At 38.8% G+C, this 25770-nt stretch overlaps 1 protein-coding gene across 7 annotated transcripts in view; it reads right to left on the bottom strand.

Moving 5' to 3' along the window:
• Window positions 1-25770, bottom strand: part of PLCB4 (phospholipase C beta 4) — a 208597-nt gene that overhangs the window by 118170 nt on the left and 64657 nt on the right. For 4 of the 7 annotated variants that reach the window (XM_055816320.1, XM_055816321.1, XM_055816319.1 and 1 more), the window contains one exon: window positions 14654-14721. The exons of the other annotated variants lie outside the window; for them this stretch is intronic. The gene's annotated coding sequence lies outside the window, so the exon portion shown is untranslated. The remainder of the gene's footprint in view (window positions 1-14653; window positions 14722-25770) is intronic. 7 annotated transcript variants of the gene reach the window in all.

Raw genomic sequence — 25770 nt, 5'->3', positions numbered from 1 at the left:
AAATGACAAAACACACGTGCTGTGACAGCTAAGATATCAGCATGTGCTGCGCCAGTGGACAGAAGTGATTTTGAAAGGCCAGCATCCCATTTTATGCAACTTGGCTGGGAATACTTTGCTTAAAGAATCAACCATTACAAGTTTGAAAGAAAACTGGTACATGTTTTTGCTACATAAGTTTCCAGTTTACACAATTATGACATACTTTTCTTTTTTAAATTTAGTCTAACTGGTTTGAAATTAATTATTATAAGGATGCAAAAAAAAAAAAAAAAAAAAAAAAAGGAACACAATCCTTTACAGGCTACAACAAAATAGCATAGTTCCAGACTGGAGCTTTTAGTGGTTTAAAACAAAAAACAAATTGGGGACCAAAGCACTTTTCCACACAATATTTACTATCATGTTTAGGTCACTGAAATAAATTATTGTATTTGCATGAGATTTACTACCTAAAATTTTCAATAATGAAAAAGAAGTCAGTTTTCTCAATTTGAAATTGCAATATCTCTGGTCATTCAAGCGCTATAGTAAGATGACAGACAGGCAACCAACAACGTATAATTAGTTGACCTACACATTCCTCTCGATTCTCAAAGCTTATTATAAATAACATGTAGACATTAATCCTTCCGGACTGTGGCTTAAGGCATGTTTTGGTTTGGGGGGGGGGGGGGGGTTTCGTTGTTTTTTTTTTTTAATGGCATCTAGACAGCTAAAGCATGCAGCTGAAGAAGGAATCTTCAATGACATCAGCATGTTTCAATTAATAGAACTGGCTGGCTAATAGTTGCCAGTGCTTATGCCTGTATTTAGATTTATTTGATAGTTGCAGTAAAATTAACGAGTTAACACATATTGAGAGTGTTCCTAGGATTTGGACCAAGCTACTGAGGAGAAATAGAACTTCTTGACCACACTCCTTTTGCTGTTAGCTTAAGTATGGCCACATCCCAGAACTTTGAGATTTAAATAATTTACACGCAGCCAAAATGTTCCTGTACCCTACATACAAACTCTCACAAGAATTTCAATGGGAAATTAAAGTGCACTACTACTGTCTCTAACAGCAGCGCGCAGTTTAGAATAAGCACAATGCAAAACTGATAATCATAATGGAAGATAATCACACTCATTTACTAATGTAACTGAGAACTCTATATAGTCTTCTCTTTTTTTAAGCATAATGAATTTGCATAAATTAATATTCCTATGATCACTTCACCTCAGTTTAATTACTCTCCCAAGAGAATATCACATGCATAACCAGTGCCAGCTATACTCCCTGATTCATAGTTTAAACACGTAAAATCATCTCTTTACTTCTGAGAAAGAAGAGGAAAGCCCGCATTACAGATGGCAAAATTACATGACGCAGGGAAGGTGACAAATCTAGGTTTACCAACCCTTGAATTACACTGAATGGTTTTTAACTTGAACACCTTTTGGAATGCTGCCAAGGATCTAGTATCAAGGGATACTTTAGAGCAACATATTCTGCATGCAAAAGTGCCAAGAGAGTATGTTTGAGAAATTAAATCATTCTGTTCCACTATTCAGCACTCACGGAAGCCTGAGAGTCTGGAAGGCTGGTAATTAGCTAATTTGCATGGACTCTGTGTAGAACAGTATTTAAAAGAATTCCAGCAGTACAATCTTTAAGGGGCAAGACAGCCTAGCCCAACTGGCTAGCTAGCTTGCATATTTTGTCAACCCTCTGTCTGAGGCAAGACAAGCCATTTTTAGCTGTACAAGGATGGGTGGGTAGATTTCTCAAAATAGCTACATCTGCAGTTTTACAGCTAAATATCTAATTTCCTCACAAAGAGTCTAATCACTCTCCCATTTAAATGGGCTGCAAAAGCTAGATCAAGAAAAGGAATGAATCCAACTCTCTCATTCCAATATCCCTGTAGGAAAATAGGCATTGTTCTTTGGTTTCTCCAGTACAGGAAAAGTACTAGGGCAGTCAAAGTTGAAGTCAGGAGGACAACTGCTTCAGGTGCTATAGTGCAGCACACAGGCTCTATGGATGCTGTGGTAGCCCTTGGAAATACCACAGACTTCTCTATTTATCTATTAAATAACATTAAGCCCTAGCCCAATAATTCAGAATTATCAGGTACTAAGTACTGCTTGACCATGACAACCTCATTTTCAGGGACAATTTACATTCCAACACCAACCAGCAGAGCTGGAAGAAAGTGATCACCAGTGTGTACAGGCACCTGTCTGTGCCTAGGCCTCAGCAGCACAGCTGCTAGCTTGCACTGCTGGAGACCAAATTAGAAGCCTGGTAAAATCTGATCCTCACTTCTCCATCACTCCTCAACACAGTGTAAGTCTCCCACACAGTCTTTTAACTACAAAGTCCTAGGTACCTGTTGAGAGTTTGCTAGGCTGTGCTGACCCACCTCAGAACAGATCTGCCCCCCAAAAGTTTTGCATTGAAAAGGATAGTGCATTTTCACACCCTACCTTCCCTGTCCCACCACCACTTCGATTGACTTTGCTAACAACCACCAACTGGAAAAGAAAGTAACCCTGCAATCCAAGGGGCCTCTTACAGTTTATTTGTTGCTTTGATATTTTCTTTCAAAAGAAATGGAAGGTTGAAGTTAAAGCATTTCTTCAGTCAATTTTCTTTGAGAAGGAGTATTTTGGAGTAATTTCCTACAGGTGATAATAAGTTACATCTCTACAGATTTTCAGATAGTGCAGGTGAGGGTTTTATTTCGAAATACAAAAATTACTTTTCCTGTATATGATGTTTTATCTTCCCAAGCTCTAGTTCTCCAGCTTTAGGCCATCTCTTTCTGAGGTTTGCAATGGTAAAATCATAGTAAGTTAAGCATGAGACTTTAGCTGCCACAAACTATTATTTTACACAGAAAAGGAGAACAGTTGTAACTGCACGCACCTCTGTTTTCACACTACTAATGATCTGCACATGGCCTTCAAGACTGTGGTATACTATCTGTCTATAAGGCGATCAATTCTGTATATGCAACATGCATTTGAGAAGTAATACTCTTTCTGATGATACGGCTTCATATCCTGCTTATGAAACACCAGCCCGAAAACTGTTTTCAAAGTTACACAAATACTACATCAAATCTACTACACAAACATCTATTTTGGAATCCTGACAAGGAACTAACTTTTAATGCTTCCATAACATTTGCAAGTTGGAAAAAAAAAAAAAAAAAAAAAAGAAAGAAGTGTTCTGCGTCAACAGGATCCTCCTCCTTCATGGAAATTAAGTGCCAAAAATAAATATGGAATTCCCTCATGTGGCCCTGCTGTTTTCCCATAGACTTAAAAAAAAAAAAAAAAAGAGAAGTCTATGCATGAATTTTAAAGCAATAAAAAACTTACATTGCAGAAGGAAAAAAAAAATGCTACCTATTTCTACCAGTTTTTAAGGTTTCAAATTATCTGCATGAGGTAACCTGATAAAGTACAGCACTTTAGGTGAAATGAAGGTTACAGATATTACCCCGTAGCTTTAACTGAGAATAGCTGAACAGAAAACAGACAAGCTTTGGACACTGAAGCCATATTTTTAGGACTGAAACACAAATAGCAAAGTTGAACCTAAATGCAGGTTATATTTGAGCTTTTTTTGCCCTTGATCTTCTGCTAATCTTTCTGACAACATTTGCAGCAACATCTCATAGTCCCTAGGGTGAAGATGGCAATTCTCTAGAGGACCAATAACACAGGCACAGAAGAATGTACTGGCTTAACTGCTGGTATTCTTCTATGATAAAACACAATTGCAACTTGATGGAAACTAATTTTCACCCATTATTACCAAACATCACTAGGTAAGGCAGCTCTCCTCTCCTGTTTCCAGGGTCTGTATGTATAAACGCCTGGTGCCCTCTCTGCACCTTCCACACACACCTCGAAACATCTCCCTCTTCTGATTGTTCACTCCTCTGTTCAGACATCCTCCATCTCTCCACAGACTCGCTGAGTTGGTGAGTTCCTCTGCTGTTATTTGAGCCACTTGGCCTCCATTCCAGACTCTCACATCTACCTCATTTTTCCTCCTTTATCACCCTGTTTTCTTCATCCCTTTGTCTCCTTTCTCCAAATACAAATTGATTGTGTCCTTCAAATTGTGACTCCACTATTTATTCCAGTTTCTGCCCACCCCCACCTCCCCTCTCATCTTTTAAATAGCTCAGGAACACTCAAACTTGTGTAATCGAGCATTAGAGGCTCCTCTCGTAAGGAATGCCTACCAAGATTCAGTTCAAACCCCGGTTCAATCTCCAGTTTGATTGCAGGTCCTATGCCACCTCAGAACCTGCAGTTCTGCAGCAGAAATACAGAGTTAACATTTTCCTACTTCAATATTAGCACTACAAGGATAAAGAAAGAAGGGAGAGGCCATAGCATGTTCACTGCTCACTCATTCAAAATCTCTGAAGAATTTAGGTGTAAAGCTGAGTATAAAAGGAACACTCTTACGAAAGCCTAAAACTTTGTCAAACTTGGATGGTTTTCTGTGTAGAATGTATTTTGTAGAATCATAGAACGGTTTGGATTGGAAGGGACCTTAAAGATCACCTAGTTCCAGCCCCCTGCCACAGGCAGGGACACCTTCCACCAGCCCCAGCTGCTCCCAGCCCCATCCAACCCGTCCCTGAACACTTCTCCAGGGATGGGGCAGCCACAGCTTCTCTGGGAAGCCTGTGCCAGTGCCTCGCCACTCTCACAGTAAAGAGTTTCTTCCTAATATCTAATCTAAATCTACACTTGTTCAGCTTAAAGCCATCACCCCTTGTCCTATCGCTACATGCCCCTTGTCAAAAGTCCCTCTCCAGCTTTCCTGAGGGTCCCTTCAGGTACTGGAAGCTGCCAGAGGGTCTGCCCGGAGCCTTCGCTTCTCCAGTTGAACCACCCCAACTCTCTCAGCCATCACTGACTCAGTATCACTTTGACCACAACCTGCAAGAGCCAGAGACCGTTTAATTCTGCATAAGTTAGAGCACCTTCAAGGCTCTTAATATAGAACAAATTGTAAAAGTGAACTTTTTTACTAACTTCAGGGTTTTTCCCATGCAGAAGCAAAACACTAATTTTTATAAACTTAAGAACATACAGACACATCAGGGTTCTTCACGCTAATACATCAGAACATAAATCAAAAAATACTTAAATAAAAATGTTTCTTTGTTAAGAGTATGTCAGGAACTGATAACTTCTTAGGTGTTGGTATGTTTTGCGATGTAGGCAATATACAAATCTTGGACTAACTGAATTACTTGATCCTAAAAGTGAAAACTCCTGCAGCAAACAAACAGTATTATGTTGGCATAGTAAAGTTGATTAAAAAAACTTCAGAGTATCAGATGTCAACTTACAAGACCCTGTTCTAAAATGATGAGATGGCTGAAGAGCGTGGGAAAAATGTGTTAGCTGCACCTGCAAAACTCTGCATGCAGACATTCATGCTGAGGGTAAACAAGTAGTCAGCCATGCAGCTATTTGCAGACTGTCCACTTACAAATGGCCACTTCCATGTATAAATGCTGGACCTGAAGGCACAACATTCATGCCTCTAAACTGAAAAACTGAAATAAGCCTAATATCACAGACTGTCCACATGAGACATCAAGCACTAGAAGTCCTAGGTCTCATTCCTGTAGAATCAGAGCCCCTCCTTATTCCTGCCAACCAAGGTCTAACACTGCTACAGTTCAAGGCAGGTGGTCTGAAATTCCTTTTTAGTACTTTATGTATCTGCCTTTCCAGTACCAGTTTTGTGAGGCTACTATACAAAATAAACTTGCTTCTTGGGGAAAGGAAAAACAGTTTTTTAAAACAACAACAAGCATTAATGATTTGCTAAATGGGTTGCCCCTCTTTTCTACTTTTTCTGTCCAAAATCAGTTGTTCCCAACAGGTTTGGTGCCTCCCACTAGCAGTCAGTCTCCAAGCAGAGGTATGAAAGTCAGTGCCTGCCAAAGGCTCTGTCATTGCCAAAACTGCTGGCACAATGGGCAAACTGAAGAAAAGGGTGAGGCCAGAAGATAAGGAGGTAGAAAGAGACATCTGGCTGTTCTTTTTTTACAGCAAAATATCATAAAAAGCAATATTAAAAAAAGATGCTACGCTCTGCTGCAAGCTTAGTGATTCCTATCTCTGTGTGTCAGGCCATTAATTTATATTTGGTTAAGTAAACTTTGTATTTGGTCAAGTAAACTCAGCATACCAAAACACTGACAAACATGGTACGTTAGTAACAGAACAGAGTCAAAAAGCATTGTTTGAAGGGAGAAATTTAGAAGGATGGGAGGATACTTGCATATAAAGTGTCAATCAATTACATAACTATTTACATGACGCAGTAGATGTGAAAAATTACTCTCATGAAGGAATGTGCTTAAAAACATACGGAATAATATTCTTTCTCCATAACTCCTCTACTCTGCACTTTCTCTGTCCACTTAAACACAGTGGTGCTTGAACACTGTTATGGATTACAGAACATTTAATTAAACCTGAATCTCTCGCAGGAAATAACAAGACTGCAGCCTGTAGCTGTTTCATGCAGGCTTCACTTCCCACACTGAGATAACCCCTGCTATCCAAGCACAAAACTTGGTAACCCACTAAGCCCAGACCTGCAAATAGACTGTATTGCTTCATAGGACATAATCCCATAACAGAATTTCCCCCTTTTTAAGTCAAGTAATACACAAAAGCTTCAGCCCTCCAGGTAATGGTCGGACACTTAAAACTGCATTACTGTAAAATAGTCATATAGCCTATGTTCCTACAGGGACAGATTTTCAAAATGGCTCAGTATTTAAGGCTTCAAAAGAATTTCACTCCTTTTTAGGCTCATGAGTGAAGAGTGTGAATTTTCAAGTGCTCAGCACCCAGTGAGAACAAACAGTCCTGTTTGGATCACTTGTATAGCAATTGGCCATTTCTCAGAGGACATTATCAAAAGCTGTTCCAGCTTTGTTCTTTTCAACAGCACTGCTGCCTAATGGCACCAAACATTTCCTGCAAAATAAAGATAGGCTTACTTAGCTTTTCAAAATAATCAATTTGAAAAACTGGGGCATAGAACATGTGGAATGTATCAACTTATCCTGATTTTCAGGAGGAATCAGTTGGTTTGTACAAGAGTAGGCCATTCCCTTGCTGTGTAAGCTGTGCATTTCAGGAATTTAGAAACTGGCCTGGGGGAAAAAATAATTCGTTTTCTGCTGATCTAACACATAAAAGGATCTGAGCTCAGAGGTGCTTCACCACTTTGCTTTCTAAAAAATAAATTCTCTAAAATATGAGTACATTTTGATAATTTGTGCAATTTATTAAAGCAAGTTTACATAGTCTGGTGCTTCCCTCTACATAAAAGATGTTTGTTACTATTATAGTTAAGAAACAAGAACCAAGTATGGAGACTGAAGCATAGTAGGTACTCCAGAAAAGACTGTTCTCTACTTAAGAATCTTCTGAGAAAAAACAGGCAGAGAGTTGACATTGTTTACCATCATTACTGTTCCTCAGACTGTTCTTCAGTATGTATGTATGCATAAGCACTTTTCAATAGGCAGTGTTACAGAAGCAACAAGTGGCTTAGTAATAAAACTTAATTCAACTTAAGCATAAAATCTTAAGACCTTTTCTCCCCCATTCTTCTTATTTTGAACAAGTCTTTGCCCCCCATTTTCTGCTCCAACCTGAATAATAGCCCAAATTTAAGTACTGCTGCTTGACTTTCATTTTGATAAACTTAACTTTACAAGAATCTCTCAAATAATGCATAGCAAATCTGCAGCTGTGGAACTAGGAAAAAACCCTAGCTAGTAATAGGGAACCAGCAATGCTTGCAGAGCCTGCTTCTCATTCAGGAATTGCTGAAAAGCTACAAAATTTCAGTGGGATTGAGGCACCTTCAGATCTCCTAATCCCTCCCTTTGCAAAAACAGTACACCGGCAATACTGCTTCTAACAAATTTATTTCCTTGGTCAGTAACCTCTCCACAGTGGAGCGGTATTTTAATCTTTGTAAAACTGGAAGTAATGGTAACGGTTTTCAAATCCTTAAAGGTCAAATTTTAAGGTTTAAATTATGCCTCTCTAACTTTCACATTTTCTCACTTAGCCACTTCTCCACTCTTATGTCTACTGTCCTTCATGGCAGCTCCTAAACTTCAGAGAACTGAGCAGAGCTATAACTTACTCTAATTTTGACGCTCACACATTGCAGAGAGACTCTCAGGGAAACCTGGGCATCACCCTTAAGGCAATTCAGCGCAAACAGAAGATATCAGATATTTCAATAAGATAATATAAGCATACACAAAATATGCAAGTAAAGAGAACAGCAATCAAAGCTGAAACAGATGGTATATGAGATGGTACTGAAATCCTCACTTACAGCAGCACTGAGGTAAGCTGCAGGAAAACCAGCACACTGCAAAAGCATTACTTCAGCTCATGTTCAGCACGAATCAAAAGCAAACTGCAATCCACTGAGAAAGTGTACTTCACTATTCTACAAGTTTACAAAAATGCAAAGACTTCACTATAACATTATAGCCTTGTTTTCCAGAAAACTGCACTCAGATGTTGTTCCTCTGACATCATTAATCTCCATGGAAACCATAGAATAACTGTTGGCCTGAAATAGGTTCTGTCATCCCAGATCAACTCAAAAGTAGTCCAGCAAAAGATCTTATACATCATATTTTTGGGCTGTACATTTTTACCAGTGAGCACAGCTTAAGAGTTACAATTCCTGCGGCTGCTAGGGTACAGCTTTCATTCCTAATAATCAGAACATATGTAAGGTGAACTGTTTTTCCAGGTGAGGCTAAGATACAGAGATTCAAAGATTACCTACTTCTAGAGTAAAATGGAGACTTGAAAAAAGCCCCCAAAGACATGTCTGTATTGAATGTTAGAAGATGATTAAAGCTAGGAGACTAAACTCCTAAAAAAACACTGTATGCCCTTACAAGGGAGCAGGGCAAAGCCAACAGACATTTCTAAAAATATTGATTAAAATTTACTTTTGGGGGTCATCAGGGAAATGATCATTTTAAGTGGACTGCAACCAGATCAGTCACGTAGGGTGGTGGTTCTTCCTTGTCCTCTCAGCCACTCTGTGACTAACATCCCCCTCACCGGTTCAAAGCAGTTACTCAAAAGATCTTTTACTTAGCAAACAGGTCCTCTACAAATGAGCTTTGTGCTGTGTTAGACTGACAGATTGAGACATATAGGTAGGCTAAATGTCAGGAAAGCTGTTTTCTTGGCAAGAAGCTATGTATCCAAATGGTTTTGGTAAGGAAAATATACTGTCTGCACATATACAAATGCATAATATGTTATAAATATAAACAAGTAGACTTCTTACAGATCAAAATTGAGAAAGTGATCTGTAAAACTGAGATTTGCATAGTTACAAGTGTCACACTGCACTAAAACTTGCTGTCTTGAATGTAACTCAGCCATTGTTATAAATTTCCAGGGATAATTAACATAAAATGTCATATACATTTTTCTGAGACGCAACAAAAAAGCAAAGACAGGCAAAAGACAGCAAGAGAAAAAAAAACTAAAATAAATAGAGCCTTATATTTGATTTCATTCATGTTCAACAGTCCTAAAAGGAGTTACCTCCAGCTACAGCTGCAAGCACTCAAGATGTTTCCAGAAAAAAACCCAACTACCTGACTTCCTGAGGTCTGACCTTTGCAACTTTGACTCCTACAAGCCATTCCCTGATCATAGCTTACTTCTGTTCTGGGCAGAAAACTTCTTTTGTAGTGTATTTGTCCAGTTTCAAACCCAGTGAAATCCTGGGGGCCTCTGTATGTTGGGGTTTTTAAAATAATATACTAATATGGTAAAACAGAAATGCCTTAATACCGGGTTGTTAACAGGCTCACTAACTTGAGTAACACTGCTGATTGCTAGAAACATCCAAGGTACACTATCACGTCTGGGGTTTTTTGTTTGATTGCTTGTTTTACCTCAGCAGCATGCAGATGTGCACAAGCAATACTGGCTGAACTTGGTAGATGACTTGGTATCTTTAACAGCTATGTTGAATTTACAAGTTCATTTGTTAATAAGTTGTTAAGTGAAACACTAGAGACCCACAGTGCCTGTGTAGAGAAGTCCACTTAAATTCTTAAGGGGATACAAACACGTCCCTAAATGGGAGCTTTGCTGTGTTTTGTAGGCAGCCAATCTGAGATCACAGGCCTTGATTCCATGTCTCTGAACAGTAGGATATAGTCTTTGCTAGCACTGGTCTCCAGTCAAGCCTCAGTTAATAATCAGCAAGCCCTCTGCATGCCTCCTAAGTGTCAGGCCCTTTGCATACCTACTCTTTTATGAGGGGAAGGGAAAAGAGAACTGAAGATGTACATTTGAGTAAGATGCTGGACTGGGTGGGACCCTCAGCCAGTAATGGAGGTGTTCAAAGCCACCCACTCTCTAATTCTGTCCCTTCTCCAGCTAATAAGCAGAAATAACAAGGCAGCTGCATGGTGGCATCCGCAGTACTGAAGTGCTGGGGAAAGAAGAGTGCATTCGTCAAAACCTAAAGACCGAATGATGCCAGTTTTACAAGTACGCATCTTTAGGGCGCACAGTAGGCTCTCGCTTTTTCTCACTGTGGAGGAACCAAATACACTCCCCTGTCTTTGTGCTCACTACTGATTACAGGGATACAGTCAACAGGATGGCAACAAACAGAGCTTGTCTAACATGTGAAGAGAGGAAAGCAAGTGCTAGACAGCAATGTCTCTTGCTCCCTCTGGGAGTTCCTTGTAGTTTGGCATACGCTGTGCCTTATGCTTGCTAACAATGTAATGTCATCCGTGCAGTTTTGATTTTTGCCTGGAAAAGAAGCAGCCAAACACTGGGGTTTAACTCTTAAGGAAGTATCCATCCAATAACACAACCACCATACAAAGCCTGATCAAAGGTTCTACCACCAATGGTGGCCACGAGGCGATACCTAGGGGACCATACCTGATTAGACCAAGCATGTAACTATGCTTTTCTCAGAATATTCTTCTGCAGTTTGGTGCTTATAAACTTTAAGCCATTAGCAGCATTTTTGTGTTAAATTGTTTTCTTGGTTTATAACAAATTTTCGTAAGTTTGTATAATCAACTTAAGTGCATAAGAACAAGCTCTAAATAACACAAAACCAAGCTAGCAGTTATATAATCTAACCTGCTAAATCTGACTAAAATTCCATCCTTGGAACCCAGGCACAGACGTCCAAGGAGAGACAGCAGTGGGATTGCTGCCTATGCCTGCCTATCTCTGAATTTTTCCTCCAGGCCTGCCTTCATTTTTACAATGGCCTCAAAACTATGAAACCACTGTGCAACATGAGAATACAAAACCTTTCAACCAGAAGAATGACTCAGTAAATTAGATTAGAACTAGAGCAATAAATTGCTGCTTGTGGTTTTTTTTTTTCCCCTAATTCTGCAAGTCTGGGCCACCTTCCTTTTCTCTGGCTCCTACCTCTGAGAGTAAGAAGTTATGAAGCCTTAATAACCCTGCTACTAGCATGAAGGAAAAATTGCTTGGTTCCTCCTCCCAATGAGGCTTTTATGAAACATTCAGAATTCACCAGCTCAGCAAACAGAATACAAAACACTGCCTGTAGCAGACAGCATCAAGGTATGACATACTTGAAAAACAGCAAGAAAATACAAGTAATTTCTTCCGGAGCAACTATTGTTAAATTTCACAAAGGGGCTACTCAAGTTTTTGTAACAAACAACATGTCCTGGTTGCTTTTGTTACTCATCCTCACCACCATAAAACATCTCATGCTGGTCTTACAACAATTTAACTGTAACAAACAGAAGCAGCAGGGAGGGGGGGGGGGGAAATTACAAAGACAACTGAAGTTCCGAGTGTTTCTGAAAGATTGAGGACCAAAAGAGTTAAAATTGGACAGAAAGGTGACATAGGTATCCCTGTGAGACAAAAGCTCTGGCTGTATCAGCAGCCTGACATTGCTAGGCAACTCACACTGAAGTGCCAAGGGTATATCAAAAGAAGGTGTTTGTTAATTGCTGTAAAGTCACTATGTCATTTTATTATACAAGCAGCACTGGACACAACAACAACTGAAATGTTTTAAACACACACTGTATTTTTAAAAAACTGCTTATTTAATATGAGCTGTCATTCCCACTATTTCCAGCAAAGCTACTGTGCTAAACAGATCTAACCCACTGTGCACAGTACTCTAATACTTGCTATTTCAAGGACATCATGTGCAGGTTTTTACTTTCAGGATTACTGCAAAAAACCTATTTGACTGCAAGAAAGGTTCAAACAAGTTTCAAGCTACCCAATAAAATATTCAAAGCCACCAAGGCCATCATAAGGCTTAATTACAGAATGCAAACACAGTTGATTAAGAGGAGCCTTCACGGCTCACAGAATCTTAGCGGTTTAGCACCGGACTCTGATGCTGAAGTTTTGTTTTAAACATTTATACTTCATCAAGAGCACTTTAAATTAAAAGTAAGTTCAAATGTAACCTAATCACTTTTGGTATTTTGAAGTTTAAATAATTGGAGACACATTTTAATTTAGGATACACACACACACACATGCATTGATCTGCACCAAACCACCACTGCAGCTCAGGAACAATACAAACACTTTCAGAACTCCAGGACAGCCTGGATATTGTTGCTCTACCACAGCCAACTACTTCACTATCCCCTTGATTTCTGAACATCATGTATTCTCTTTGGCCCCATATGAGTACCAAGAAAGACTTCTGTTGCTGTCAGTTGCCATGCTATTGTCAACTATTTCACCCCTTGGGAATATAATATCCACCCACAATTTCTCAAGTTTGTATTAGTAAGCTCTGCCCAGTGCTAGCTGTATTTCCAGGAAAATGGTAACATTTTTTAACTGTTCTAATCACCGATTTAAGCTTTCATTGTAACAAACATTCAGTTTACGCATTACCAGTAACACTGAAATCACGTACAATGGCAAATGGAAAAGCTAAAACAGAGCAATACTCTGGTATATCCACGGAGAATATGGAGCTGGAAACATGAGATAAGAGAATGCAGTTGTCTGGCCTGGAACCAAACCTATTTTGTGGGTGAAAAAGGCAATTCCAGGTAATGCCAGTACCAGGTAGCACTCCCTTTTCCCTCACTGCTGCATATGTGTAGACATTTCTGCAAAGTACTGATTGCAGAGAAAATGATTGAAACATTTTCCATTTCCCACTATGAGATTCACTTGGGTGACCGAGAGTTGCTTGTGACCCTGGTCCAGCCCATGAGATAACTGAAGCAAACTGGCCACTCCATAGTGACTGTTACACAGTTTAACACTAGAGCTTTGTCCTTATTTCTCCAGAAGGATTTAATTGATTAATTAGAGACCATAGCAACGGGCTCCCATAACACACAGATATGCATTAAGGAGCAAGACATTGAGGTACACCACAAGGAATTGCCTGGATGAATAGTTACTTTCCCTTGGACTTGAAATCTTGGATTTTTTACATGGAAAAAAAAAGCACTAAGTGTAGGACAGCAATCCAGTCTTTCTTACTAGTCTGCAGGCTTTGCACCTCAACAGTTGCATCTGTTGCCAGTGTTGTATGACACTCATCCATGGCAACACAGTTCATAATGAAATCATGAAGATGTCTCCCATTTAGAAAGAGCAAGGACTAGATGGAACATTCGGCTGATCTTTTTGTTGGCTTGGTTTTGTCATGACAATTACTGAGGTTAGTATGAACCAAGAGCTAGGCAAGTGCACAAGCTACATCACAGTTTTGTTAAGCTGCAGTTTGGGAGTGCTTCTGGAACCCTAACAGCAGCCTAAGTAGCCCTGCTGTACAGAACTGTGTTTCTACCTGCCACTTCATGAAGTTCCTTTTTACAAGCTGATCATATACATGTCATGACCGCCGACTATTCCCTCACAAACTAAGCAGGCTCTTGTTGTGGAAATAACTACTACTAACAGTCACTCCCCACTGCTCCCCAAACTGCCTCCTCAATTAATAAAGCTGTCTCGTTTGGGTCTTGGCTATCTTAGGCTACTGGATCAGGTTACAAGGACTTCAGTGACACCACCAGCTCCCTGACCTTCCGTCCAATGTCAGCAAGTTGTTCAAGTCTCTGTAATATATGTGCTACTGCAGCAGCAGCGATTACACTACAATACAAAAGTGTGTGTGTTTTCCTTTGTTCTTCAAAAATAAAATTGCCTCCTGATGAGGTTCACAGTCTGACATCTCCACAAAAACCAGTGAAAGATGGCAGCATGCTGAGATTTTAAAATATTATACACTGATACTGCTGTGAAACACGTAAGACTAGAAATTACGTGCCAAAGTAACAGCCTCTTTGTTCTCTGATACTCTTGATCAGTTTCATTTTACTAACTACAGGATAATAAATGTGAAGCCAAGACACATACCTATATATATATATATATACGTACACACACACACACGCTTGATTGAGTCATATAATAGTGGATCGAAAGTTTAAACTGACATATTGAGAGAGGGAGAGAATCCATTAACAATGCATTTGCAAATTCTACTCAACTCTGATTTCTAGTTTATGAGCAAGCAACTTACAAAGCAGTTCTGGACTGGATGGATAAACAGTGGTCTAATTAGACTGATGTGCTGAGAAACTCTTCCTTCTGTGAAGCAATAAAATGACATGATTAGGATAAAACCTGGTGTTATCTGCTAGATCTCACTGTTGGCAAAAACACCCCTCCCACAGTCCCCAAAAGTACAGTATCAAGACAAACATTCAGAACAGGATTTGGTTATGTCACCGTTAAATCTTCCATGGGAGAGATTTTGCTATATAACTTTGCATAGAAAAAGGTAAGTTGTGGCCAGTAGTGTTGGAAGCTCTGGAGGAAGCAAGCCATTCCCCACTGCACCATGCCAGAACAGTTTTTAACATTCAGAAAGCATCCTGAATGATTAATAATCATCACAAAGGAGCAGCTGAACAGTGCTGCCACATTTATATCTTCCCAGAATAAATGCTAGCTGATTTTAATTGTTTGTGTTTCATGTCTTCCTTAGATGAGCAACATAAGTTGGGAAGATTTCACTTCAGAATGCATAACAGAAGAGCTCCAGTAACACAGGAGCAGAGCATGAGCTTTACAAAATATGAGAATGATACTCCTGCACAGCTATTCCTAAGGTTTCTAAGTATCCTGCCTGCCACGTGGCCAGGTTTCACCCACAGGTTATTGCAACTAAAATGTTTAGCAAGGGCATGCTATCATCATCTGTATTTCTACATAACACCTCAGAACTGCAGTCAGGCCACATGCTGTTTTGTCTGGCATAGTACCAAAACCGAACCAAAGTTATTCTGTGTCCCAAACAGCTCATGGGAAAAGTTGCCAGAGATACACATAGCTAAACTGGAGAGGTATGAGAGGCCTTGGAAATAATGAGATAATACTTTCTACACAAGAGTCAAAAAGTGAGTTTAGAGTAAAGAGAGGAACTCCCTCTGTATGAGGACCTGAGGAAGGATAACAAGGCAGCTTGTCACATTTTATGGTGGCATTTTTCGCTGCAAAAGGCCACAAAAATTAGACTATAAAGGACTTGAGTTTAGAGTAGAAAAAATGAATGACAAATGCTTAGGTCCTGGAATGATCAGGAGTGACAGTACCTTTCTTACTACTGAGAGAAACAAAGCACAGGTGACAGCCACTGGGAATCATGATGAAGAGCCCTGAAACTACAAAAGGGCAGTTGATGTTTGATGTACAATGCAGCAGGGAGAGGAAGAAGCAATCAGGGCCATGACACCTTCAAAAGAGCATGCTAAAAGCTGTGGAATCATTTCAAATTGGTGAAAGAAGACTGCATTTATCAAGGCAAGTTTGTTACAGTAACAGGAATGTGACATTGTAAGAATTTAGGGAAACAATTAGATGCGTGCACGGATAAGAAGCTTTTCCCAATAAATGTTAAGCATCTGGCATGCAACCCCCTCATGCAAGTCTCCAATCTGTGACCCAAAGAGATCAGAGGAACACTTAAAACCATCAGTCACAATGTCATGATGGTGCTCACAGCACTTAAATCAGGGGCAAGAAGGAAGTAGAAGAGAAATTTGGGGGAGACTAAGGAGGACAAAGGAAGAACTGAACAGCAAGAGCACACAAAAAGTGTAAACAGCTTTTAGCTCTGTGTATGCGTTTAAGAGAAAACTGAAGATGGAGATTGAATATAACCAAGTGCACCAACAGCAGATGGAGCTGTGAGATAAGAGGAAAAAATAAGCTTTAAAGGGACTAGTTAAAATAGCAATTCTGAAAATGAAGACATAAAACCCTACCCTCACATTAAGTCATGAAACACAATCCACAAGAGCCGAGTTTGATATGACAGCCATACCATGTTAGCAGAAGGAGCTGAAATGACATGTCACTTCTTTTTCCTGCCCTTCGATAAGCAAACATCGCCCATGCCTAATGCAGGTTAAATCCCTGCCAGCTTGCTGTCAACCAAGTGCCAATATCAGCCAAGCACTAGGTAAACACAAACACAAACGTGACCTGATTTAACAACCATATTGAGGGGTTGTTCACATTCTTCATGCTCTGCAGTCTACACTACATGCTAATACCATTAAAAATTGTTTCACTGAAGCACACATGAGAATTTTGTACTATTTTCCGAGTTCTCTTAAAAGTAAAAGAATTATTTATGAGAAGTCTGTTGATCTTTGGAAAGGAATAAGTAATACACTGTGGTAAGGGCTAATGAATGCTAATGATATATGAAAAGATCTGCGGAGACAACTGGTACCACTATTACCATAACAAAGTCTATAAATGGACTTCAACACAGGCTTTACTTCATATCCAGATTCAGTGACAAAGCTGGGCAACTCTAATAATTCCAGATAGAGCTATGAATTTTACTTGAAACTTTTCTGTAAAGCAGGAAAAAAAAAACCCAAACCCCGGTTCTGCATTAAATGGATTCCTGTATTAGGTAACACACAGTGAGCCTATCAAGCATAAAAACAGATTTATTTGTCAGGGAACTAACAACAGCTCCTAGGACAGAGGCTGACATCTGATTCTTCTGTGAATGTTCTCTGAAAGAAGCAAGTTTATGCTTATATGAAACTGAGGCACAAAACCAGGAATTGCTTCTACCTTTGTTCACTTGTTCCTGTGAGAAGCAGCACCAAATAGGGAAGTTTCAAGTCTTCTTTAATCCCTATTTCCATGAGGAAACCCCACCCTGCAACTTCGCAAGTAATCTCCAGCCAACCTTTTTCAAGGAAAAAAGAATTGCAAACACCATTGCCACAAATCTTTTTGGAGGACAGGACACACAAATAGTTAATTGGCATGATCAGAGCTATTTTTTAGAGACCTGGAAAAGGGTCTGTGTCCAAAAGCTTGTTTGCTGGTCTCATCAGTTAGCCTGCTAAAAGTTACCATCTGCCTCTTCAAATCTTGCTTCTCTCAAGGTAATGAAAAAACAAATATTTTATATATAAAGCACTTGATTGGCAATATTTACTAGCAGTTCACAAGACGTGGCACTGAAGCCTGGCTGTTATCACATGGTGCCAAATGCAGTCTGGGACCTACTTAAAAAGAGCTATCTAATGGACTGTCAAATGGGAATTATGTGCATAGCTGCAGGATAATACATTAGATGATTAATTTTATCAACAATATCAGACTTGAAGTACAGGGTAAGTTTCAGTTTGTGTTTACATAAATGGGTCCACAATCACACTGCTGGCCTGCTGTACATCAAGCAATCAATTTCTCTTATTTTTGTGAAGCTGAACTTTAAATCAGGTCATATAATTTTTAAGTCACTATACTGAAACCTGCTGATTATACTATATATGCCAGTATTCAACTAAGTAATTTCCAGACCCAGTGGAAACCACAGAACTTGGGCCCTTCAGATTACTGACTTTGATACTAATTATTTGCTACTTAATAGTAACGTATAGCTAGATGTAAATTACAACATGGTAGGGTTGGTTAAGCCCTTTGTTATTTACATGCACACTTTTACATGCTATTTTTCTTCAAATCAGCACAACGGCAAAGACACAAATGGCACTAACAATCTAGTTCAACACACAAAAGAACTGTCAGACCCTGCTCCTCCAGCATAGAGGCTGAATAATAGAGGGAATCAGACAGTACAGAATTCGTCTCCACTTCAACCTGAGAGCATGTATTGCCACCCCAGCTACCAACCACACCAACAGACTGTTAATAAATCCCTTTTCACCACTGCTATAATAGGGACAACAGATATATACAGACCCTTGCTTCACTTCTGCTTGTCTACCTCTAACCTAAAGCTGAAGCCATGAAAAAAATCCACGATGAGCAAATGCACAGCTGCTGCTGGGATGTCCTGCTTCCCACTGCAGAGCCTCTCCACCTCTCTCTGTACTCAGTGGACCTTGCTCCTGAAGACTTGATCAATACACAACAACAAAGGGGCTAGAAACACACCTAAACCTACTCAAACATGAATGGCGCTGCTAGAATATGACCAGGAAAAATAACCCAAAAGGGAGGGAATAGCAAACATTTTCTATTTGTTTCTAAAAACTCAAACATTCACTTGCTGTAAGAGAACACAGTAACAAATAATGGAGCAATGTTTAGATCTAACAACTACCAAAGCCAACAAGACAAAATCTTTCTGGTCCCCAGTGTAGCTAGTCAGCTGTACAATATGCTAAAAGTTGAAATATTTAATTGTTGCTGTAGCAAAAAAACTGTGACTGGAAACACTGCAGTAGAATTCCAGGCAGAGCAGTAATTTCTGCCATAATACAAGGACTTCTAGACCATTTGGAAGATTAAAAGGCGGCCAGCATTCACAACAACACTGCTGGATGGAGATACAGGAAGGAGAGTGAACAGTAGTACTGTTTACTTTTCCCAAAGAAGAGTGGTCTTGATAGGTTTTTATGACCACAAAGTATTTCTGGCCAAATCAAGTTGATCAAATCTGCCTGACTTTGGCACCTAGTAGAAGCCATGGTTTTAGAGTCGTTCCTAAAAACCCCGTAGCAAGCAAGAGGAAAGGGGGTGTGGGGGGGGGGGTGTGTGTGGGGGTGTTCCATCCAAGTTCAAACACCTGCATTGGGCAGATATGAGCTTCCTCTGAAGACTGTCCAAACGACATACATGAGTTACACAAGGAACAGGAACACTGGTACTTATTTTAAGGAGATTGCTTCATCAGGTGCCATCTTAAGCTGACCGCTACCATTCCCCAGTGGCAAAGACATTTCACAAGGTTCCTACCACCTTTGTGCATAACTAAGTTAATCAGCAGTTTGCTGCTATCCTATTCCCACAGCTGCATTTGTGCAGCTGTTTGTGAGACTAAAATGATTTCAGGAGGAAAAAACCCCCCAAGCAAACCTTACCTCTTCTTTTTTCTTATTTTCTATACTCAGTTCACTGATACAGGTTAAGGTTTGGATTGACAGATACATGAGCACAGCTGAGGGAATAATAAATTATAGTTGAGTAATCAGTAAAAGCAAATTGAGTTGGGACAAGGCAAGGCAACATGTACCTGCATTCTCACATTTCTATTTCATGCAGGCCAGATATTAATTCCCCCCCTTCGGCACTGCCTTATGTGTGCTTTAATTGCAGCACACTACCAGCAGTTGGCATTTCACAAAATGCTGGAAACTAGGGATTAACGTTTTAAAGGATTTAAAGGCTGTGATTTCAAGCTGCTTTACCACTGTAAGGAACATTGACTTCTGCAGAGGATTGTAACAGGAGCAGTAAAAATCACACCCAAAATGATGTGAGGAAAAGTATTCAAAATGACAAAATTTTAAGAATCAGCATGCAGTTATATGCCACATCTAGAGCAATACATGGAAAACTGAAAACTAAAAACTTTTAACTATTTGCTAGACTTTGCACTTGCTGCTCCTCTTTTGACTCTGGCATCTTTATGTTAATTCTGGTGTACACATGTATTGCGATCAATGACCTGTCCACCATTGCTTAGGGACATAGTTTAGTGGGGGACCTGGCAGTCCTAGGGGGTTAATGTTTGGACTTTAAAGGTGTTCCCCAACCTAAATGACTCTGCGATTACAACGCTTGTGTAAAATCCTGGATTCACATTTGTCAGTGGGGATCCTTGTACTGATGTCAGTAACTGTAGCAGAGGTTCTACAAGCAGGGTAAAAGAAATTAATTTAAAGGGTACAGAGAGATGGTTCTTCCTGAATAAAGAAAAGCTCTCCTTTTAGTTTGGTGTCATCACACTGATTTTAGCTGTAGCCTCAGGGTACCTGCCTGTATGCAGCCTTCTCACCTGAACACAGTAAGCACCTGTATGTACACAGTTGTTCCTGTGAGTTCCAAAGCCCAACCATCTGCTACTGGTATTATTTGAGCAAACTCAGTCTGAAGATGACTGCTTCACTAAAGAAATTTAAATTGCATAAGCCTGCAGCAGTTAAGAGATGCTTACAGCTTTCTCCTACAGCTACTTTCTGCAGAGACAGGCACAACACTAATCCTGTGGGCCCAAGGCCACACCCCTGTTACACAGATCCTTGGATTCTAGGGATGTTCCAGTATATGTTTTTGGCATCAAAATCCCTTACATCCCTCTTTGAAATGACTCAAGTTTTAAATCTATATGCTTACTCAAAGTAACAAAGCAACAATTTCGTTCTGTAGCCTCAAGTCTTTAGAGCTCGTGGGAACTCATTCTATCTTGAAGTGATAGTTACACATCACTCCTCTTTCCTGCAGCACTGTAGGTGCTCTTTTACATTATTTCTTCTGTTCACATTAGAACATTTAAAATGTAAAATAAGGAACATACCCAAAACCACAAGGCCATTTTAAGAAAAATATCAGCATATACCCCAATTACAAAGATCTGCAGAATGGTCAAACAGAAGAACACAGTTGCCGCAGAAAATAAACCAGAACCTTCTGTAGAACAGGTTGTGTCAGCAACAGGGAGAAATAGCAAAAAAAAATAATACCAAAAACTTTGAACTTCGATCACAGCAGTAACTGCCTCATTTGGCTTGATAAAACCCACTGTTTGTTACTAGATGCATCACCGATTCCTTCACCAACGACTCCAGAGCAATACAAAGCTGCCACTGCATAGCAGCCACACTAAAATCATTGTGCCAAAATGATCTGCCAACGCTGGGGGGAGTACAACAGGACTGGGCACTCCCTTCTCCACACTCAGAAGGTGCCAGTAGTAAGGTCCTTAGACCTTTTCCATGCTTCCCAAGTCCAGCAGAGTTCAAGGGACATCCTTTCCAAAGTGCCAGGCAAACAGAAGTGGTGAAGCAGCAAAACAAACAGGTATTTCTTACAAATGAACACAAATTTTGTGCTCAAAGGTAAAAAATGTACACATGGAATAGAAATTAAGTGCTAAACCCTAACTAGCATGCAACCAGTGAAAATACAAAGAATAATTTTTTACAATTGTTATTGCTGATGAACTGTGTGCTCTGAGTAGCACAATTCTGTGAAGGATTGAAAAGAAAAAAATTAAGCAGAAATACAAAGTGATGATTCCCAAAACTTTTACTTTGTGTTCTTAAGGATTAAAACTGAAAACAGAAAATGATGGGTAAAGTGTGGCTGCGAAATAATTCATGAGGTCAGAGTTTGACAGTATGAAAAGGTTGTGACAATATTAAGTCACAGCAAAATTATATAATATCAGTAACATAAGCAGCATATTTTTCATTGAGTGTTTCTATTTTATTTCCTTTTTCTTCGTACTCAGAATAAAATGTTTTCTCCAACGTATCCTTCTTTCATTGCTAATTTGAATGAAAAAAGAATACAACGGCTCTCATAAGTTGTTTGGAGTATAATAAAGTATTTTGGAGAGTTGTAAGCATCCATTTTCAGCTCATGATGATTGAAATAAAGAATTTATCACGACTTCTATATATATACTACTTAGTGTTATTTCTTGTTTTGCTAAGGAAATAAAGCAAGAATTTCTTATAGAAGAAACCCTGAAAGAAATGCTATTCCTTCTTATGTGAATAATAAAGAAGTGACAGTAACTATTTGTATTTTTCCAGTGGAATACTATCTTCAATTTTTCTATTCACTCCTTGCTTTTGGTTTGTCTCCAAGTGACTAAATTGAATTACTAATTTAATTTCCCACATATTATTTACACAGGCCAGATTTGAGTTATTTTTTACCAGAAACATTTCAAAAATGGTGTGTTGTTGTGGTGGTTCAATTCTGCATGTCACATGCACTATGGCTTAAACTGGTATATCACCTGGACACACACCGAGGTTACGTACACGAGTAGGATCACTGATTTCAACTGTGTATACTCAGTTCTTGAAAATTCTTGAAATAGAATCTGTAGTAAAGACATACTCATTTCTATTTCAACCAGAAATATCAGGGGAGGTATTATTTTAATTAGGAACAGCAAGATGAAGCATGAGAGAATCATATGTTATTTACTTGCCAACATTATTCCTTTTGACACAAGGCTGAGGCATTGATGCTGCCTGGACAGTCAGTCTATAGGAGTCACTCAGAAGTGGACCTCAAATGTCACCCCTTGTGCTCTGTGGCAGGACCTCTTTTCCCCCAGAAGATCTTGCTATGTCTGTTAACGGTAGTTGCCACCACTGCCATCCCCCATGGATGAACAAACATGTATTACAGGTCACCTCTGGCAAAACAGCACAACGTATTATGAGAGGGCTCCTGGAAAAAACCCTCACAACAAGTATGAACTATGACAAAGTCTGTTTTCAATTCCTATGCCTTGGTTGGGAATAGGGAAAATCTGCACACCTGACAATGTCGCCAAGCCTCAACCAGCAGAGTTTTTTGAAAAGAGCAGTCTTTCTGCTGATAACCTTCACCACTGGAAGGTGACAAGACCTTTCTAATGAAGCAACATGTTGATTTCTTAAAAAAAGTTGAAGATTCTAACAAAGTTGTCTATTCTGAACTGCAGAATGGAGAGTCTGGGTATTTACACTTCTAGATGTATGCACATGAAGAAGGCTCTGAAAGACTGGAAACCACTGTGGCGGTGATTTATTCATAACAGTATGTCTTCTACTTAAGTCAGTCAGCTCAAGTTTGCTACTGGCCCAATGGCTGATGGGTCATCGGTCCCAATAGTATTCACAACTGTGCACATAATGCTGTCCTATTTATATTTTCAAGTCAGCTAGTACAAGATTCAACTGTAACAACACAGTACTCATGGATCTCATTGAACTTTCTGCGAAGTTTCCCATTTTAAAATATGTTCCCCTTGGAACTTATACACGATAAATGAGCTTTGAATATTTTCATATCGTTTGATTGGTAATTGTTTCAGCACTGGAGGCCTCTTATTAGAGTAAGAGTTCATGAACACACACAAATATACATGATCTAAGATCCAATGGTCCTGTTTAGAACTGAATAAAAACATACAGACATTTAATATACAACTGGAGTAAAAAAGTTCCATTCTTAAGAACATTAAGTTAAACATTTCCAGTATCAATAATAAAAACTAAACTATGATGATGTTTTCATTTTGATGTAGAGATATGAATAGTTTATAACACTAAAGAAACAAAAAGTGTAATTTATAAAGGAAATATGCAAACTTACAGAACCAAACATGTACCTTTATCCAAGTGGTTGGACTGTATGATGTAAACAGTTGAAATTTGCATTTCATTTAATAACAGTTTTGGCTCAGATTTTATTTCTAAGCTCACTATAAAAGTGATGAATTATTATTCATCACCTAAATGCTCCCATCAATTTCAATGGATAAATTAAGTCTTACTCAGACTTTATGTTAACCCTGTTTCATTTTGTAATTGTTACCAGTAAAATGCCACAAAACCCACCATGGATGATTGCTGTTTACTATGGTATTCCATGAAGTTTTATATAGAAGAAAACATCATAAAAACACTACTGCAGTTGACATGTAAGATGATACAACAATTTAAAAAAAAATTTGGAAGAAAAATAATAGACTGGCAAGTACTTCTGTCACCTTACAAAAAAAACAGTCCAAAGTATCTTGTATTGAAATGATGAGAACACACTGAACAGACAATACAAAAGCCTTATACAATAATTTCACTTAAGACTTCTAGAATACTGCTTGGAAGTTGTATAAAGTTGCACTGCAACACAGAAAGGCCTTGATCTTTTAATCTTGCATACATTTAAGCACGTGATTGTACTCACTTCAACGATGCTTGTCATGGAAAAATATTAAGGCTAAAAAATAACTATTTGCAAAAAGGAGAACAAAATCAGTCAATTCATTCTATGTGAAAACTGAATAAAAGCAAGATCTAGAAATAGAGGAGCATTCAGAGGAGCTCTTGTATGCAACAAGATTCAAGATCTTTTGCAGAGCTCCAGAAAAGGGAACAATAAGCAAAACAAATAGTGATAAAAGACAAAAAGTACAAGGAGACAGAAGTAAAAGACAAGGACAAAACTTTATATTTTACCCTTATATGATTTTTTTAGTATTTCTGTCTATATACCTTTCAAAGAAAATTTGCTATAATTTCAATGAGATATATTCTTCACTTGAAACAGCTTGACAGTAATATTTTTAGGTTTTAATTTACTTACAGAAATACAGTCAATAGTTTGCGTAGTCACTATAGAACTTCCTTGCAACTTAAGTCTCCTAAAGCTACAAATAAATTCCTTCCATAAGAAAGATGCTTTTCTTTCGGCATTCTTAAAATTCCCCATGATCATTACTCAACAGAGGGACTATTCATTGTGATCTTATCACTTACTCCCACATATTATGTATAGTCCAAAGTCTGCTTCAGTGCAGGCAGGTGGAATGCAAGTGATTTCATCTGGACTGCATTTGGCCCTTACAGACCTAATTACAAAGCTGCATGGAATGAGCTTAGAGCAAAGGCATGAAATAATTTACAATACAGTCACTTTGTGGTTTGAGGATCACAAATGAAACTGCATCACATTATTTTTTAAGTCAACCAAATCTCTCTCCTATCTCTTAGATTTGCTATACATTAAGAATACAGAAAGAAACCAATGAATTCGTATCTGTTACTGTTTTAAAAAGTTGTATTATGAGAGCTGTAAAACCACAGCTGAGCTGTGGAACTACAATGATCTTTTCAGAGCTGTTCTGGGAGCTTTTACCAAGCCATGCTAAAACTGCCCAGTATAACACAGTTTACAGCACTTGTGGCATCTAGAGGAAAGCAGAGAGTGAACAAGACTAGAACAGTAACAAATTGCATTCCTGGCTTTTGCAGGCTACAATTTCTTCCAAAAATACCATTTTTTGAAAAATTTTGATTATGAATCAGACAGTATGATTTTGAAATCAATGTGAATTCTGTCACTGACTTAAGAAGAGCTAGAATTTCATCCAAAGAATGTTACCATATGCTACTTAACATAATCTGTAATGTAAACTGCGATGTGAAATACACTGTCTGCCTGTGTAAAGAAGCAGAACACTGTCTAGCAACTCCCTGGTTCATCATATTGCCAAAATTCATCTGCTATAAGCTCAAGCTCCTTAGTTTTCCAGTCATTACTAAAGAACTTTTTTATTTAAAAAAATATTAAAAGGCATAAAAGGCTAAATAATTGTTTCATCATGCAAAAACAGGAATATCAAGT

Source organism: Falco peregrinus, chromosome 11 (genome assembly GCF_023634155.1).
Source record: "Falco peregrinus isolate bFalPer1 chromosome 11, bFalPer1.pri, whole genome shotgun sequence".
Lineage (NCBI taxonomy): Eukaryota > Metazoa > Chordata > Aves > Falconiformes > Falconidae > Falco > Falco peregrinus.
Note: the sequence above shows the minus strand (reverse complement) of the source record. Positions and strands in the feature narration are given on the sequence as shown.